The sequence below is a fragment of the Xylocopa sonorina genome, chromosome 1, assembly GCF_050948175.1.
Source record: "Xylocopa sonorina isolate GNS202 chromosome 1, iyXylSono1_principal, whole genome shotgun sequence".
Lineage (NCBI taxonomy): Eukaryota > Metazoa > Arthropoda > Insecta > Hymenoptera > Apidae > Xylocopa > Xylocopa sonorina.
The window spans coordinates 1,495,709-1,515,347 of record NC_135193.1 but is presented as its reverse complement, the minus strand read 5'-3'; the positions used below and the strand labels follow the sequence as shown (position 1 = coordinate 1,515,347).

The 19,639-nt window shown below is 43.6% G+C and overlaps 1 long non-coding RNA gene across 1 annotated transcript in view; it reads left to right on the top strand.

The window, feature by feature from the left end:
• Positions 1-326: 326 nt before the first annotated feature.
• The window catches only part of LOC143429378 (uncharacterized), a 45,156-nt gene continuing 25,843 nt past the window's right edge, over positions 327-19,639 (top strand). The window contains exon 1 of the long non-coding RNA XR_013102524.1: positions 327-584. This is a non-coding gene — a long non-coding RNA (uncharacterized LOC143429378). The remainder of the gene's footprint in view (positions 585-19,639) is intronic.

Sequence of the window (19,639 nt, the reverse complement as noted above, 5' to 3'; positions counted from 1 at the left end):
TAAGTGTTTTCTTCCAATCGATGCATTCCAACTAACACTTGCTCCAATAAACACTACTCCGATAAAAACGCTCGTTCGCATCAAGTTCTGCTCCACAATTAGATAACCAATTGAGGCAACCTGTTTCGTCAGATGCATCGCCTTGTGCATATCGGAAACATTGGCTTATAATTAATGAAAAAGATATAAAAAAATACGCGATATATTAATAAAAGAAGAAATGTTAAATTTCCTAATAACATTGTCAACGATCAGAAACTTAATTAAAAATATTCTCAAGCACATTCTGTTCCGTCTATCCCGAGATAGACGGAGAGCGTCGTTTTCCCGCGCTCGCAACACGCATGCCTCCCACGCGCCTTCATCCCCTCGTTCGACATTCCAGAGATGGAAGCCGATTCCCCTAGCCCGAGGCTAAAGTCCCGTGATTCCCTGCTTTTCTGCTCGGAACAAGGTCTTCCTCTCCGTGTTTCATGCATTCGCGTGTGAGTGAAGGGATGCAAGAGCCATGTGCACCTAGGGGCAGATCAGTTTCACGAAGGGAGCAGAGACGTTCGGCGAAGTGCCCGAGCGTAGGACAAGAGGTATGCAAACAACCTTGAAGCATTTTTTCGTTTTCAGCGCATAAAGTTCCGACGTTTAATACACAAAGAGGGAACAATAACGTTGGAGATACATGCTTCGAGAAAATGTTGGAACCACCCCTTTTATAACTAGAACTTTATTCGATCATACGAAAACAAAATTGTGATCAATTTCAAATTTTTTCTTCGTTGCGATTTAAAAGCTATCGTTATTATTTATTAAATAAAATCTCTCAGAATGTAGACGCATACGAACTTGACTTTCAACTCGCGCAATCAGTGTTGCACGGAGCACTAAAATTGTAGCGAACAGATTTTCCGAAGCGTTTCGCGAGCAATGGCCCGGGAAAACGCTCGTTAGCTGCAGTATCGCTAAAAGTCCTCTTAACGATGCATAAGAAACGCGCATCAGGCGAGTTTATCACTCGTACGCGGCGGTCGACTTAGTTGCTTGAATTGCAACACGCCGCGGAGATCCTTAAGCGAGGCTGCAAAGTGTTCGATCGCGTAAAGCCCGTTCTCGATGGCTTTCAACACCCTCGTAACGCTATCCGCGACACGTGCAACTGTTTCCACACCGTCCATTAACGTATTACTATATTTCCCCCGTCTATAACGCACCGCGTTCCACACAGTACCGGGGAATTGGAGCATCGATAGAGTCTAACGGCGATTTTATGTCAATTTCCAGACACCGATAAAGCGCTCCTTTATGACCCTACCGACGATAATGTGTTTTCCTCGTTGCGCGACGTTGTTCGAGTATTTTATGCGAGGTTTTACACGTGTGTCACATATCTACGCGGTGTAACACGGGCAAGTACGTAGTGGAAGATGAACGCATTCATTTTTCGGAGAAATATTTAATGAAGGATGTGCGACGGGAGATTAATAGAACGACGGAAGTTGCGATTTGTGAAACTTGACGAGAATATTTCAGCTCGAATGGTAGCATACTTTCGAGCGATGATTCCGTGAGTTATACATTGTAGTCGAACTGAAATCCTTAAAGAACGTCGTTCTATTTGCCGTCAGAGACGTTCGGGGATTCCTGACATATGGCGAATCGTGTCGCGTGGGGATATGGTACGCGAACTGGTACGGACACTTACAAATGAGAAAATCGGAAGTTTAAACGATTGAAATTCAGCCAAGTGCGAGCGGTTCGATTGTGCTTTCGACACCCAGTCTGAACTAATATCATCGTTCTAACGGTTATATGGATTCGCGTGGCAAGCAAAGGCGTACTTTAATAATTAGCGGTTTCGGTGTTAAATAAGCAACCGCGATCGATCATTCGCACGGATCCGCGGGAAGGTTTCTCGGGTAAAAAATTTCGCTAAATCACCGGGAAACACGGTAGATTATCGTTTAAAACAAGCCGAAGCAAGTTCCATCGGGCCCGCGAGATTAAGCCAGACGCATTTTATTATCTCTGGCCGGCGGCACGAAAAACGGCACGGAAACTTTCCGACAGCCCTAATAATTCATTAACGTAAACCCGCGGAATCCATGCTATCGCGTTCACCCGTTACCCCGCCGTTTCTTTGCCTGATTTACAACCGATGAAATTCCAGCTGCGCGGGTAAAACAGGATCAGCCGGTCGAAATTTCGAAACACGTTCTGAATATGGAAACGCGACTTCGCCGCATTCTACTTACTTCTTACCTACCATTCGTTAGGTAAAATATATTCTACATTCGTTAATCGTTCGGCCATTTAGAATGACAACAATTAAAGAAATATATATTTTAGAGAATTTTTAAGCTAAAAGACAGAAGAGGACTCGAATTGAATGGCGTGATCTACGCGAGGTATTCGTATAGAATAATCGAACGGGATAGCTCTGAACGATTCGGACGATTCGGACGATTCGAACGATTCGAACGATTCGAAAATGTAGCGACAGCCGAATCCCCGTGGACATAACATGAGTTATCGAAGGGAAAAATTGGGCTGCGCGAAGTTCAGCTGTGCGATTTATTGCACGGCTGACAACTCTGCGAACCGTTTTTGGGTCACATGATAACGAGAGACGAAAAGCCTGTCATGTGTAACAATATTTCACCGAAACCGGAGGAAAACGGGCAAAAAATGGATACCCATGGAACCTGAAGTTTTTCATTCACAAATCTACTGAAACCGATTTATAGGACGCGTAACTGATCCGCGTGCCGCATCTGTCAGAAACGGCGGCAAACTGTGCTTCGAGCGACACCTGTTATTACTTCCTTACCGTTCTTCTTTGCGTTCTCGTTAACTCTATCGTTAACATCTATTCTCTTCTCTTTACTCGTACAAAATCCCTGGTAGAATACCCGATTATATCTTGCGTTAATCAAAATAATAACGCGTAATCGCATCTATTAGATAGAAAATTACCTCCTCGATACCATGCCTCGAACAACACCGGTGTTTGTTCACGTTCCGCGGTGGAGAAGGTCGCAATCCGTGCCTGAAACGTTCGTTTTGTTCGAAAAACGGGCGGGCAATATCCGTGAAACCCGAATTACGGCGTGGCCGCGCGTAATTGCGAGCTACGACGTGGCACGTTCAATCACAGCCGCGTAACGTGCCTCGAGAAAAGAGATTCCAAGAGCTACGAAGGGTTCGCGGGTCGCGGAAGGTGGCTGCAGCGGCGAAAAATAACCTCAAACATCCGTGATCGTTCGGTTCGCTTTGGCACGTTCTCGCGTCCCTCCATTCAAACGTCCTCGAATAAACTCCGCGCCGGAGCCAGAACGACCGAGCCGCGGAACTTTTCCAGTCGAACGGGAACGCCTTTCGACTCGACGACTGCTCGATTCGTCGCAAGAGACAAACATTTCCAATCAACGGAAACAGGGAGAGCCGCACAGTTTTTCCTAAAAGCTGCCGCGAACGCGCTGCAGACAGCCGTCGATTTCAATACCAGTCTGATATCGATACGAATAACGGTTTTCTCTAACGGATAGAGTCTCTAACTTAGAACGTAGAGAGTTTCTGAAGTTCCTCTGAAGAATTATCTGAAACTTCATCGAAGAACGTAAGTATAGCAGAAAGATTTTCAAAGTTTTCCGCGAGCGAATTCTTTCCAACGTAACCCCTCAATTGTCTAGAATATAATGAATAGAGAATAGAATGTTTGAAAAGGGTGACTCGGTTTATCTGGGATGTTCAGAAATGTCGATTAAAAGGGATGGCAACGCCATTAATCAAACTAACTCGTAGCCAACCAATGGACCCCCAACGTAACGTTGGTAATCAACTTCCCACGGCGAAAAAAAACTCATTGTGCTTTTTCCTTTTTATCGAGTCACAAAGGAAGAGGAATTAACGCGGCGGAGAGCAGGAGCGAAGGCCTAGAAATTCGATTTCCTCGCGACGCCAGATGTTTCACAGCCCGATCGCTTTTCCGCTCGATGGGAAACAATAACGAGCGAAGGAGGATCGAAGTATTTCACCGGCGCCCGCAACCCCCGACCGACTGTTCGTGAAATCGTCATCTAAGCGCGCGATGGGATAGCTAGTCGCGAGATGAATTCGCAGCTTAAAACGGCTACGACACCGGCTGCCGCTCGTTAATGGGTTCGATGCCCATCGAATCGATGCCTTTCGGAATATCCACCCCTTCTCGGTTATCGTCGCAACTATCGCCGTGAAAGCGAGCAACTTGGAACCTTTACTGGGAGGCCCTTCTATTCTCCTTCAAGTTACGAGAAAGAGGTAAACGGGTAAAACGCCGGAAAAGTAGGCGGAGCGAAGCTTTTATCATATATTTTCACAATCGGTGAGGTTTTACACAAATTTGTTCAACATCGTAACAATTCGAATTAACAACAAATTTATTCGAATTAACACATTTGCAATTTACGACAATTTCTACCTGTTGTATTGTATCGGTCTAAATAAAGATTCTATTTATCGCATTAAACTGGTAAACTATGCAATAGAAATCGTAAGAGCTTAAAATGAAATGTCTTTGTTAAAAATGTATGCTGTTAATAAAAACAACTCACAGAGAAATCCAGTACCTCTAAATATATTAACCGAAACTTAAACGTTCCACTAATCAATTCCTGGTCGTGTTCAGAAACGCATGCAATCAGATTACACGAGTGAGAGATCGGTATATATTCGTCGAGTCAAAAAGATCGCCGGACTCGATCCTGTGGAAAAAGAAATCGGACGAACGGAATCAAGTATTTCATTTCGATAATTTATGGATAAAGTTCGAGGACTTCAGCTTCTCGTTCGCATCTGGATCGAACTTTCGAGGAGGCTAATTATCGAGCGACGCGCAGCTGGAAAAATAGGCGAACTTGGAGATTATTATCCCGGGGAAAGTTTAACCGGCGCAATTATAGGAGATATGATTGAACGCTGTTAGGTTATGGGAATTTCATGCAATATCGTTAATGTAAAACTGGAGCTACTTCAGGTACACGTATTCTCCGGCATTCTCTCATCTGTTCTTATTGATAAATACAGTTTGGGTATATGAAAAAAATCGAGCAGAAGAACGCACACCAAATATTATATTACATATAATGCGATACGATAATTTAAAACACGCTCTAACAGAAACGACTCCAGTCAAATATTCTAATACAACTTTGTGTAACGGAACGCACCCTCGACAGAACCGAAACGGCAAACGAAACGCGAACGCGTCGAATCGCGGCTGGAACCGCTGCGTGCGTATCGCAACGCGGGGGAATGAAAAGGAAATTTCTACCGCGCGAATCCCTCGAGTGGACCACGATTTTTCCACCTGGAAACGAACGACTGACATAACAGCTGGCTGACCATTTTCAAAGTTGACAAAACGCTCGCGCGTTCGTTAACGCCAGATTTCCACGTGCAAAGATATATGTTTGCTCTGTGACTTTGCTACCACGGTGATTAGCACGCGACACCGAAAACGAACGTAACAATTCGCCTTTTCAAGTCCGCGTAACGCGTCTAGCCTAATCTTTGAAATTTCCTAAAAATTTCATAAGCATTTCATTTCCTCGAAATTATGAAAGGTAATAGACAGATGTGAGATTTAAATAAACAATTTTTTCTGTATTTTTGTTTTCTTATATGCTTTGTATTATTCTGCTTCGATTACAATGTCAGCCTCCTTCACTTTACAAATATCTGGTATTATCGTCGAATTAAAAATGATTGAAAGTTGTGAGTGAAGTGAAAATTACTTCAAAGCGTCAAAGAATCTTAGTAAAGGTGTACCACGAGCTTCCTATTACACTACGATGGTTAGATAACATAACGATTAACATAACAAATTTGTTCGTACCAGACAGGTGTGAACGCGGCTTAATGCTCAGCTCGTTTGTCGCGAGCCGATACCACCGTCGTTTCGCTGGATCGCGTTCTCCGGAAGCGCATACCACCGGACGGCAGCGCTAAACGGCGCGATTCCCCGGCTAATTAATATTCATGGGCATAATTCGATCCATCGCGCGAACGGGAGCCCTCGTATCGTCGGATTATAAACGGGCCTGGCCACGGAGCGAACGGGAAACTGAATTATCGTCCGACGTCTTGCGGCGATTAATTGTTTTCGTCCGCTAACGGGAAACGTAGCCGGAAGTTCCCCCCGTGTACCTGGCCCGTGATGAACAACGTTATCTGCCAGCCGACTGCTGAAAACTTGGGGGAGGCGATTAATAGATCTTTAATTTCGTTTCATTGTTCGTCGAGGAGTGTAGAGAGGGGCGGAGGATTAAGGACGAGACGTTGGACGGGTTTCGCGAGAAATAGTTCATGCTCGAGGGGTATAAAGGCTGGGTGAATAATGTGAAGTTACTGAGTTCGGGAATGGCCTCTGATTAATTAAAACTGTGCAAAGTAGAATCTAGGGATTTCAGGATTCGCGTAAATTAGAAATTACGTCTGCTCGGTTTTCCGGTGAAACGTTTTCGAATGAATTCGTTCGACGAAAACATTCCTCGGATGATGATACTTGCTTAATCGTACCAAACAACAAGTCTCTATCTCTTATAATTCATTCAACTCCCATCCTACCATCCATCATCGTAGCTATCCTTGGACATCCATTTAATAGACCTGAATCTACCCAACGCGGATCGAAGCTAGCTACCACCTATTTCGCGTCATCGTACAGTAGTAATCGCGATCTAGTAAATCGGCAATCGATAAGTACAGTTCTGACAGTCCTCCGCTAAATAACAGCTACGTGACTCGCGACAACGTTCCTCGCTCGTACTCTTCCAACGAGCGGCGAGAGTTTACAGTAGGTTCGGCTACAAAGGCGGTCTTCGTCATCGCGGCAGGGACTTTCCGTTTCCCACACGATCACGTCAGGATTTATCATCCCCCTCGCGTATCCGCCCTCCGCGTGCCATAAAATTCGTTACGTCGACGCTACAGTCCTTCGAATAACGATTACCAACAACCGACTTCATCGATTTCCGAACAACGTTACGTAACGTTCGTTGACTTTAAGTGTGATTGCGACGTATCAATCGGGACGACGCTATTTCGGTGAGTTTCTATTTGCTCATAGATCTGGATATTGTCAACTATTTCAGTGAGGAATAAATATTTCTCCAAAGAGTCAATTATTTATTGCACGTCTGGGTTTTTGTGTTATTTAAAACCGAAAAATGTTGAACCACAGGAAGGAAGAACAACGCTTTAGAAATGTTTAAAATATTCTAGTAGCTTTAGTTATCAACAAGTTCCTATTATGGGATATAATATTTTATTACTGATGCACCTATTATAATTGATTATTGATCATTTTTCCAGTACGATTTAAATTTTTAACAGTAAACAATTTTTTTATCTTCCTCTATAATCTAGAATAGATAAAATATTTAATTCAAAGACGAAATTGTCAAAGTTTAATTTTTATTGCTGTCCGATACGATAAAATCGAAAAGTTTAATACGAACAAACTAAAATGACACTACACAGAAGCCGAAACATGGCAGAAAACTGATTTTGTTATAACCGAAGGTGAATTAAACATTTTATAATTTCGAGAAAAATACAAAAGTTGCCATTAATTCATTAGCCCCTTGTACGGTTATTTGAATATAAATGAATATCCTCCATAATATACAGTTACTTATATAAAATTTTCTAAATTACCCAGAAACGAATAACTAAAGACGGGAACATCAGAATCTACTCTAGCAAACGGTAACACCGATGAAATTTTACGAGAAGAACCTCCATCCGTAAACCAGCAACCACCTTCACCCCTGATAGAATCGAAATTCAACACGTGTCCCACCCCCATTGTCGCGATTAAACGAGCCAGAAAGAAGCCTCGAAAGGCTAACGTCTAAACACGCTACGATCCATCTACCATTCGCAGTCATCAATCTCCGATCGATTCACATTTTGTTAGCTCCTAATAATACCAATGCTCTCCCCTCGCGAGTCCCTCGGCCGCCCTTTCTTTCTGCGTGCTCGGGATACAGACGATCCACAGATGAACCCGTCACGCACGACCGAATGGCCAATGGAAAAGGGAACCTCGATGAAAAGATAGAGGCGAGGGATCAACGACGGTGACTTATGGCGGGTCACCTTTCCGCCTTTCCTCGACTGTTCACCGTCGCGGTCCGACTTACGCTCGAACGTACGCGGCGCTCGCAGACTCGGCCCTGTCGCTGGAAAAACGTCGACGATCTGGAGTATTTCATCGGCTCCTTTTTCCTGTCGCCGCGTGGACGCCGCGTGGACGCCGCGTGGACGCCGCGCGTCCTCCGTCATTAATTTTAACGATCGTTAGGAACACGACCGACCGTGACGGCCCGTGCGTCGTCGCACTCGTCTTCGAGTCGGAACAGGGGTAGCTTTCGCTGATAAATGGCGATGGGGTGCGGATGAACGAGGCGGGAAAAGGGTTCGGATTTTTGGGGGGGAGGGGTGCGCCAGTGATTTTATATGGAATACGGACTTCCATCGACACATTTCTTCTTCGATAAGTTCTAGTGTTTGAAACCGTGTTCATACCGTTGCGAATGTAAAACATTGTCGTTTATCGTAGACCCTTATTTCGTGGTTAAATCTAGGGACCAACAAGTGTGTACAATTTTGATTAGAGAAACAAAATGATAATTGTTTTTAACGTATATAATAATCTATATATAAGTAAGCCGGTTGGGCTTCCTTAAAAAGGTTCGGAGAAAGACAACTTTAGATATAACTAGATCTAATCTTTCCGCCTACATCTTGTCTCGGGTCGGTGGGCGTTTTCTTCTTCCGTCAATTGGGCGTTTTCCAAAAAGTGTCCGCCGCCTACTCTCCCTTATCCCCTTAACGGGAATTTCCCTGCTCTGATGACGGTGCCCGCTTCAATCGGACCCCGTTTTGGTCCATTGATATATTTTAAACAATAAATCTATATATTGCCGTGTGATAGGTATATCGTTTGTTAAGCTGGTAAAAGATATTGGTTAACGATTTGACGGAATTACGAGCAAAATAAAAGAATGAAAATTAGTTAAAACTTGAAAAGTAACTTCCCGAACCAGAGAACTTATGATCGCTTAGTACTTCTTTTTCGTTTTGCGACCTGGATTTATCTCCGAGAATACGGACTACACGCAATTAGAGGAGTCTGAACCCTGAGAAAACCAATACGAATCCTCGGCGGAGAAGAGGCGCAAACTTTTCTTCATTTTAACGGAAGTTGCCTACTCCCCGGTTCGATCGTATCGATCCCGTAACTAGAATATCTAATTTGCCGCACGTCCGATGTCAAAAACTTCGAACCTCTCTTGATAAGATCCTCGCAATATCTTAAATTCAGCTTGGCTCTCGAAGATCTCCGTTCGGCTAAACGATAAGGACAATTACCTGGACTTGTCATTTTTGTTCCCGAGTCAGTGCTGAAGTTACCTCGTTATCTCGTTAACTGAATTCGCGAAGAGATTACGTATTTTCATCGGGAAAAAATCTGACTGAAGACTCCACATATAATATATGGAGTGTAACTGCTTTGAAATATTTGTTCAAACAATACGCATCAACAATTTTAATAGAATTTCAATAAATTTTGTAATAAATATTTGTTGAAACACCGCGGATACCAGTAAATATTTTGAGAAAGATATCGATCAATTTCACCGAGCGCTTGATAAATCGGCTCCATAACGAAATCCCACGAAACAGGCATTTCTAATCGGAATCGGAATCGGGATCGGGATTGCGAGAACCGTGGGCGTAATGTTACCAAATTTTGCGTTGATTGCAATTTCGCCGATCTGCAGGGCTCGTCGCGCGGCACGTGCCAAAAATCCCTCCGGGCCGGGCCTCCTATCGATTTTGCCACTTAAACCACGACTCGTACGCCCTCCAACCCTCCTCGCGCATTCTTTCCATCTTTTTTCTCGAGGATGCACTTGTAACACGCGCCCGGTGTTTCTTGCGCACACGAGCACGTGCGTGCTCCTCGAGAGTCCTGCAATTATTCATCGGCTCCGCGATCGAAGCTGGGATACTCGAGAGTTAAAGGGTGGATGGCCGACGTTAGCCATCGGGTCGATGCTAATAATTATTATTGTTCTGGCCCCTAGACCCAGGCCACCTACCACCCTTACCAGGATAAATGGACGGAGTGAGTGGGGGACGGATGGGCGCAGGGTGCAGCGCGATAAATACAGAGGCGAGAGTAGAGCTCGCCGTTCCTCCAGGCTAATTAATGAAATCATTCCGAGCACGGAGCCATCGACTAGCGTTGATTAATTTCGTTACCGTGTTATTTAAATGCAGTCTCCGAAGGGCTTTAGCATTTTAAGCGACATTACCGATTATTTAAAAAGTTGTTCGATTTCTAATCGAACCGACACGTCTGTAAATAAGGGGTAACGTGAAATAGCAATCGATAGTTTGGGGCCAACTACTGGCGATGTTAACAAGGTTCTTAATTGGCGGGTAGAAGGTATCAAAATTAAGGTGGAATTACATTTTTGTACTACTACCATAATCTGATATTAGTTTCAATGTTCATATAAAAATACTAGACTCCGTTTCTCTCTCGCTCTCCAACAGTCTGAGCAGTGGTACTGGCAAAGTTGGCCGAGCTGTAAAATTACTTCCGCCACCCGCTAAATCAGAAATGGCCAAACTGCTGGCACTCTAACCGTTCCGCGTTATCCTCGCGGCGATAATAACTGTGATAGTAAAAATTTCCCAAATAAAAGCAATTCAGAGAACTCGCTAGTTCGACTCCATCTTAGTTAGCCAGTATTCGTATGGTTTTTAGAAATGTATCTAACCGCAGAATGTATAGAGTAGCTTAACGAGTACAGACGTTATCGTAAGAGGAACTACTAATATAAGCAGTGCTGTTTAATTTTAAATGAGGTCCATTTTAAATAGACCGGCCATCAACGTCGCGAATGAGTTAAGCGTTGTTCCAGATTATTGCAGAGAGTGAAGCTTCTGAAACAGCCCGCTTGAACTGCTCGCTTATTTTTGACGATAGCGAAAAACTTCGTATCTGGTTTCAAAGCTTTCTGCTACTAGCTTGCAATATTAAATTTAATAAATTTAATAAAGTAATGTAATAAGAATTAAATTTTATGTATATATGTAACGGTACAAATTTAATTATATCAAATTTCAATGAAAATTGAAATCTGAGGAAAAGGATGCACCCCTTCTTCTTTATTTCTTTTGTTCGAGTAGTACAGCTCGAAATATCTATTATACGTTTAACCAATATTAATTTCGCAACTAGAGGTTACAACAATATATCGATAACCGACCTGGCGTAAAACGTGTTAATCTATTTCGAATTACACATCATAAATCTGGAATGACCGTGATAATTAATATCTACGATGTGAACGTAATCTATAAATTTGTATACATAATCCATGACAAATCCCAGAATACCCAGATCTCCTAAATTATTCATCTCTCCGATGATTAATATAACACCATATGATCAGCTTTTTTTTAATCGTCACCCTTACAGTATTATGTAAAATAACACGTATCGGAAATAGGTAATTCAGAATACAATTTTAATTTAATTATAGCTTAATTATTAGCATACTGCAAAAAAAAGAGGATCTGATATTTTAGAATTATACAAGCGCTTATACAAGTGTTTACCAAAAGGGTTAGAACAAATCTAATTAGTAAATCAAATTTGTAACATCATAAGAAAGAAAGCTTCGTTCGAACCGCCCTTTCTTCGAAAGAATCATTCGATGACGGTATTAATGGAAAAGTCCGAAATTGTGATCGAAACGGCCATAAATATATGAGCCGATACCATGGAAGTTAACCGGGTGAAGATGGCCCAGTTCGATGGCCCGCGAGCGCAAGACAGTCAGAGTTTTGCTGAAATTAATATCCGCACGCCAATAGGATCGAATTATAGTACATGGAAGTTCCGACTGACGGAAATAATTCCACGTGGTTTCAATGCTGGGATAGGAGATAATTGAAACTCGGATAGGAGATACTCGGACCAGCCGGTTAATTAAGTTTGAATTGTCACCGTGGAGTGGCGAATCTCGATGGGAATCGGTATCGCGATGCTTCTCGCCCGATACGTACGGCTATTGGAAAAAAATCGGACGGAGACTCCATTTTTGTTAGGCGCAAACAAACGGCGATTACACTTTTCCAATAAAATGAAATTCAACTAAAATTAATTTACTTTCTGGTGAAATAATTGAAGTTGACCAAAAAATACGTAAATAAAAGATGATCTCGTTTTCTATTATTACAGAAGACTCGAGTCTGTCTACGAAAATATAATAGAGTAAAACTGGTATTTTTTCCAATGAAGATATCGCTTTAAAGGACGTCGCGTAACCAACCCCAATCACCTCGTATTCTTCAGTCCGTCGTTACTTCGTCGCTGTGCTGGTTATTACTCGCCAACCGTTCTACTTCTGTTATTATTATTAATATTATTATTATTGCTTTAGTATCGACGATTAGACCATTAAAGTATACCACGGGGATCTGTGTACAGTCGTCTCCACACTTGCTCGTCAGAAGAATCACCCCTTCGCTTTCCAAGCATCGCAGCTACACAGAGTTTCGTCATCAAGAGGTTACTGAAACGTCGAAATAATCCTTCCACGAATTTCATACGTGATAACGTAAGTAGATAAACTTACAGAACTTCCGCTAATACACCAACTTATCGAAGCAAAACCTGAAGCGAACTCCGGCGTAAAATGAATCTCCGAATTTGAAACGAGCCAAGAAACGCTCCTCCTGTTTATACGAGTGCTTTAACAGACTGCGGGGAGGGGTGAGCAACGAAGCAAACGAAACGTTCCGCCAAGGCCGAAGATCTCCGCGAGGCGGCGGAATCTTAAGTGACCTTTTAGATTTACTCGGCAACAGCTCGCGGATAAGGCCGGTTTATCGAGTTATCGAGTTACGCCGCGAAATAGAAGGCTTACAACTGTCTGCGAGAGAACCTCGCGAATGATTCATCCCCCGGTTTAAAATCTGGGCGCAAGTTTCGCTGGGTGACGGTTTATCGAGGTTATTGAATATTCTCGAAATGTCCACGATGCATAATACTTTTTTAAAATACGGTAGGATCATTGAAAACGGATTAATTATTTTCTGAGAGTGTGTAAAAGATATTACTTTTTGCGATTTAATCTCTACGTGTATGGACATAAATGAATTTTAATAACAGGAAATTAGGTGCGCGTACGCATAAGTATCATGCACTTTATAAAAAAAAATCCGGTAACAGGGAAATGTGTTCGAGTTTTTCATTCAATTACTGTAATGAATGTCTGAAATAGTAGTAAACTACAGATAAAAGTCCCGGGGGGTTGTTAGACATTTTTATGCGGCCCACTTTTTTAAATTCCATCGCACTGATTCTCCGTACGAAAAATACGAGAATGAAAGATTTCAATCCCCGATAACGATACCTGCAGTTGAAAAATTTCGTAACCCGTGCACATTTCATCTGTTCTTCGCTGTGCTTCGTTATTACACCCCTGTACCTTCTCTACTCGACAATTGTCAGCTGTTGGTTTCCATCTGAAAATATGAAACCGTTCCTTGAGGAAAATCGGGACGCTATATAATTTTCGCTTTCGTCTCCCAGGATCTCAATTTCGCTGTGAATCCATTACACGGAGAGCTACGAGAAAAACTCCTCGAGTGTTCCGCCACGACGGCGTAATACAAATAGAGCCCACGAATCGAATAAAAGTTCCCCGTGGCCGAGACTTAATAAAAGGCATTTAACAAATTATGAAGTCTCATTACGTATTAGGCCGCGGTGCAATAATATTAATTGCAAAAGTCAGGGCACTCGGTGAACCCGGCTGTATAAAGCCCGCGGGCTTATTTCATTAATAAATGCCAACTCTCGAGACCGACCGGCTTCTTCCTTTCATAGAACCGGCAGATTCCAAGATTAAAAAACTTCCACCGGCCGTTACTTAAAAGCCTCGCTGGAGAACAATTTATAGACGCGCCGGGGCCACGCGTCTAGTTGTAACGCGCGCGAGACAGTGATAAATCGCGAGAACCTACTCGTCGAACGTGTTTGATTACGCTCTTTCGTATGCATCGACTGAAAAATCAACAGTTTCGCGTAACGCAACTACTATTCGGTGAAACAATTTTAATACGTGAGATGGGTTTCTATTTCAAGTCGAGGAAACCGGTTTCTTTTTCATAGAATCTTATTTCCGTTACTTTCAATGTTAGATTAGATTTAACTTGCACCGATAATTACTCGAAATAACTTCTTCTATTTGTTCTATTCTCAGTCGTTTATTTAAAGAAACTGACGATAAATCTCACATCTGACGTACGACTATAATTCTCGTTGTTAGAAAAAGAGGAAACAAGAAGAGGAGGAAGAATTGAATTACGCGAGAAACGGGGCGCAGTTTAGGAGGAAACGGTAGGAACGCTCACCAGCGCCGGGCTCCACCGGAAACCCGATCCTCGCGGCACGGCTCATCGATTGTCCGCTCCATTTAAGATCACCGGTTTTCATTTTAACGTACTTAGCCGACCGGCTGATCCATCCGGCTGATCGTAGGCGCCGCGATAAGTCAACGTTTCGTTGTTTTAATATATCAAGTACTGCTTTCAACTCGGCCATGGTAGCAATCTATAACCCGGAAAGCTGCCAGGTAGCGATGGGATCGAGCGTGGTGCGAGTAGATTGGAACTATTGAATATGCATGAATACCTAACGCATCGAATGTCACGCTAATTATAAAATTATGGACTGCTCGTGGCGCCAGTACGAATTTTTTATTATGCGATACGCGCGCACAACAGGTGCATATTTTGTGTATAAATCAAATTATTTTCATATATTTTCGACCGCGTTAAATAGCGAATAAAGTTACTTTCAACAACTATAGCGAATCGAGGTTAATGTCGGTAGTTGTAAAACTAATTGGGATTAGGTAACGTTTCGTACGATTAAATTAACTTTCTTCGGGCGTAAAAAATTATTAATCGTACAATGGGACGTCGTTACAAATAGTATTCGAATCTCGCAAAGAAGTAAAAACGAATCGTGAAACTTCGCTGAAAGATTCTTCACCGAAATCCACCGGAACATTGTATATTTCTGTTTTTTCAGCTCATTCATCTCCGCATATTTCCTGGCCCGAACGAGTCGCGGCGAGCACCGCGCGTAATAAAATCGGCATTTGTTGCCGCGCTCCGTGGCATGCAAACGAGAAGAGATATAAAATGGAATGACAATCGCGCTTCTGCCGAGATACATGTTTTTTCCTTCGCGAATTTTATTTTCACGAATAAACAATAATTGCGGGATCAAGAAAGGGGATTATTGCACGGGTTCCCTGATTTTTTGCTTTCCTTTCCTTCTGTCTATTCAATACTATCGTAAACGGATACATTTTTTCTATATTCTATTATGTGTCAGAAGATTGCAATAATATATCTAAAGTAGTCAAAAAAAAAATATCAACAATTAATTACAGCGAAAAATGATAAAAAAAAAGCTCTTCTTCGTTCCGAATAGAAATTCCGCCAAAGAGGAGATAACTACCCCAGCCGTGATTAAAGCGTGTTGATTTCCATTCCCAATTAACACAACGATCCTTTTTCCCTCCTCCGTGAACCGAATACATCGTAAAATTTCAGCTTTGCTTTCGGTGGATAGTTTTGGCTGAAACTCTGTACTCTCTGCTATTCTCCGGTAACCGTATAAACGCAAGCTGTTCCAATGGTGTACGCGTTGATACGTAGGCGGAGTTTAAACACGATCCTAATAAAATCCGTTACAGGGATATGCCAAGTGGTACGTAACCTTCCCATTTTTAATGGAGTGGCCACTCAGTTTTCACGGTAGCGAGATTTGCAATTCATCGCCCGCCGCGAATCATGGACGTACACGCCGGATAAGAGTCTGAGGGATGCGAGTCGGGTGGTTCAGATATGGGACGGTAGTCGTCCATCATCCCAGCAAGACATCGCCCAGGAACGCTTGAGCCGTTGCAAGAAAGCGTGGCGATGAGACGACGTCTATGCTTCGAGTACGAGCCCCTCTTATTCAGAGGCGGCCCTATCGCGTTGCTCGAGGACGTGTTGCGCGAAAAACGCGCGATGAATCTTTATTTCGACGCATCGGGGAGCTCTGGTTCACGCGGCGTTCTCCACGTAACTGGAATCGAAAATAAGAGGGTGCGTTCTTCTTTGCCGCGCTCGGTAGGACGTTATCAGAATTTCAATTAATCGATACCTCCTTTATTAGCTGACGCTTTTTTCGTGTTACAACGAGTATGTTATCATATGTATATTATACAAATTTCAGGGTACCATTCAGAAGGGGACGATTTCTTCAGAGTGACACACCGTATCGATAAGCTTAACGAAAAGTAAGCAAGTTTCGACTAGATACAGACAACTTGCCGCTTGACATTATTCTGGATCGAAGAAAGCTACTGTTACAGCACGATAATAACAACAATGTTACTCGTGCTTGTATTTACAAAAGAACAGTCAAGTCGGACCTTACAGTAAGTACCGAATGTATGGAATGAACTTCCAAAGTTGTTTTCCTTGGAAACGAAAATGCAAATGCATATAACGGATAATACTTTTTATCCGTCTAACCTGTGTCCCGAAAGCATTTAAATTACATGAAAGGTATTTCTCGTATTATTACTGAATATTACAATCTAATAATTAGGAGAATTTCTAATGAAATGTTCTACAACGAAAGATCTCTAATTAAAAACTACCGATTAACTATAATATAATCGCACCGCGACTATTTCATCTAACACGATGAAGCATCCCGAAAAACCCAGCACGTCCTTCAACGTAGACACAGAAATCAATCGACGTCCCTCGAGTACCGAGCGCACCGCAAAAGCCAGCTCGAAAAACGGTGGAACATTCGAAAGGGCAGCTGCGCAATCTCGCGCAGGGAAATGGTCGCGACCGCAGAACGACAGCTGGATCCTAAACAACCGCCGCGAAAATCCCAGGGGCGCTTGCGGACCATTCCCGCGTGCTCGGAAAACGTGAAAAAAGAAGAGAAAAAGAAAAAATGAAAAGAGGAGCGAAGAAAACAGGAAAATCGCGAGTCCCGTCGGGCTGTTCGCGCTACCCGTAACAGGACGCGTAATAAAATCGAAATTTGTCCGCGCCACCCCCGAGGCTAAGGGAAGAAGAACGGGACAAGGGGTTCGAGGTCGGGTAACGGAGGGTAACGGAAGGAGCGGGCGGTTCGGAAAAGCAGGAAAACGAGGGAGGAGACCAGTCTCTGCTTTGTCCGAGAGCAAGTCGCATGTCGACCGTGCCGTCTACGACTATACTTCATAGCCTCGCGCGTCGCATGCAAGTTTAATCTTGTGGAAGTAACGCAAATGCAGTGCCCGCATACCGCCAGCCCGGCCTGTGCCGGCTGCCTGAATAATGCATTTATGTATGTATGTGTCCGCGGATACGCTGCTCTCACCGCCGCGAATCCCTCGCGAGAACACGCTCCCGATGTTCCACGGAAGGCTGACCCAGTTTCAACCCTCGATCAACGGGGTCGCCGCCCCGACTGGCCTAACTGCCGATACGACTGTCATGTGTTTGCGTTACGATTACGGCCCGTTCGATTGGCTCCTGTCTTTTTCCGTAACAGGGAAGTTTCGCTCCTCGCGATTGCTCGCGGATTCGAGGATATTGTGGACGTTGTTTGGCCGGTATCGCGCGGCTAACAAGGGACCAACTTTTATTTTGTTCGGACTTTCGAGGACTGTAGAGGACCTCGATCGAAGCATCAGGTGAGCTTCCTCTTCTTGCTGCTTCCGTTTGATCCTTACGAGTGCAAACGGTTTTTAAAAGTTCACGGTTTCGAACGGAGCGATAACGGAGCAATCGAGGATTTTGAACGTTTCTTTTAACGGCAGAGATCCATGGATTTCGACCAGCCGCGTACAATGTCGATATTTGAATTTACTGCGGCATCCATTGCTCGCGAATCGATGCATCTACACGCGAAAATGTTATCCGTAAATGCGAGTACAAATATGGCTATCGTGAAACAAGAGTCCTCTTTCTCCCTTGTCTATTCGGTGTCGCAGCTCCATAAAATCGAATCGATTAATTCGCCACCGTGTGAGCATACGCGCTACGAAACATCAATTCGCGGACATCTTATACGTGTCCAGGGGGAAAAAAATGATATTTACACGGCCGACAAAGGGAATTCATAAAAGCTGCCACGGCTCGTTCGAAGGCTTTAATCGTCCCCCGCGTGCTCCAAATATCCTTTCTGCACACTTGCCACCCCTTGCGGTCTTCCCGAGGAAGATTAGTAGTTTTTTTCATTTTCGCTTCGACATCTGCGCCGCGGATGCGGTCGCACGAGAAAAGACAAAGTGAGCAGTCCTCGTGATTATACCCCTCGACTGCACGAATGCCCCGGCGAAAGAGGTCAGAGCGCAGGGTTCGATGACCATGCTCTCTTGGTCCCGCTCTAGACATTATGCGATAACCAGCCTCTCTTTTCGATCTTTCTGCTTCTCAACTTAGTTCCGTTGCTATTCAAAGTAAAAGTGTTGTAGTCGACATTCGGACGAAGGTATCTCGTTCCACGTAAGTTAATTTTAGAAATTGTCATTCATTATAAATTCCTTGAAATTTTAATGGAGGTAAAATATACTCGATATTTATTTATCGATGCTGCGCAACGAGATACACAACATTTCAATAAATTACAAATTCATTTTTGCTAAACGAATATTATACCTTTTAAGAAATTGTCATCCCATAAAATATTTTTACATTTAACATCATTCCGACCTGTATGTAATTTCTTCGTGCTAAACATTTACTCGCAAAGTATTGGAAATAAAAAATTTCAAATAAACGAAAATGGCCTACAAATGTCAGAGAAAGATGGTCATAAATTTCCGCGGCGTGGAATTTCGGGCAGCCTCGCGTACACCGTCAGCGGCTTAGAGGAAGGCTGCTGATTATCGAATAAACACCGTGGACAAAAATCAGATTGCGAGACAATCCGGTTAGGAGAATAAAATCGGGCTCGATAATTAGATCGAGGCCAGTGGAACGAGGAGGATGGTATACGAGAGAGAGAGAGAGTATCAATTTTCCAGCACGAACGGGACGAGGGGGTGGCCAGCCACCCCCGACATAATTGAGATATACTATGTACACAAGCACGAATCACTACGGGAGAGTCTTTCTCTCGTCGACCGGGCTAATAAATCGTGCATAATTCAAGACCCCTTACGTAGCCTGCAATGCGCCCGATACTTTTGAATAATGCAACCTGCCCCGAACACGGCCGCGGCTGGAGGGTTGCTCGGTCGGTCGTGCGGGCCAGCGTGCGCTTAAATACTCGACGGTTTGTACTACTGACAGCGGAGCGGCTACCGGAACACGCGGACGGAATTGATTCGCCACGCTTTACGCCGATTTATTCCGCTCCGCATACACGCTGCACCCTGCTTAACTCCTCTCTCTCTCTCTCTCTCTCTCTCTCTCTCTCTCTCTCTCTCTCTCTCTCTCTCTCTCTCTTCTCTCTCTCTCTCTCTCTCTCTCTCTCTCTCTCTCTCTCTCTCTCTCTCTC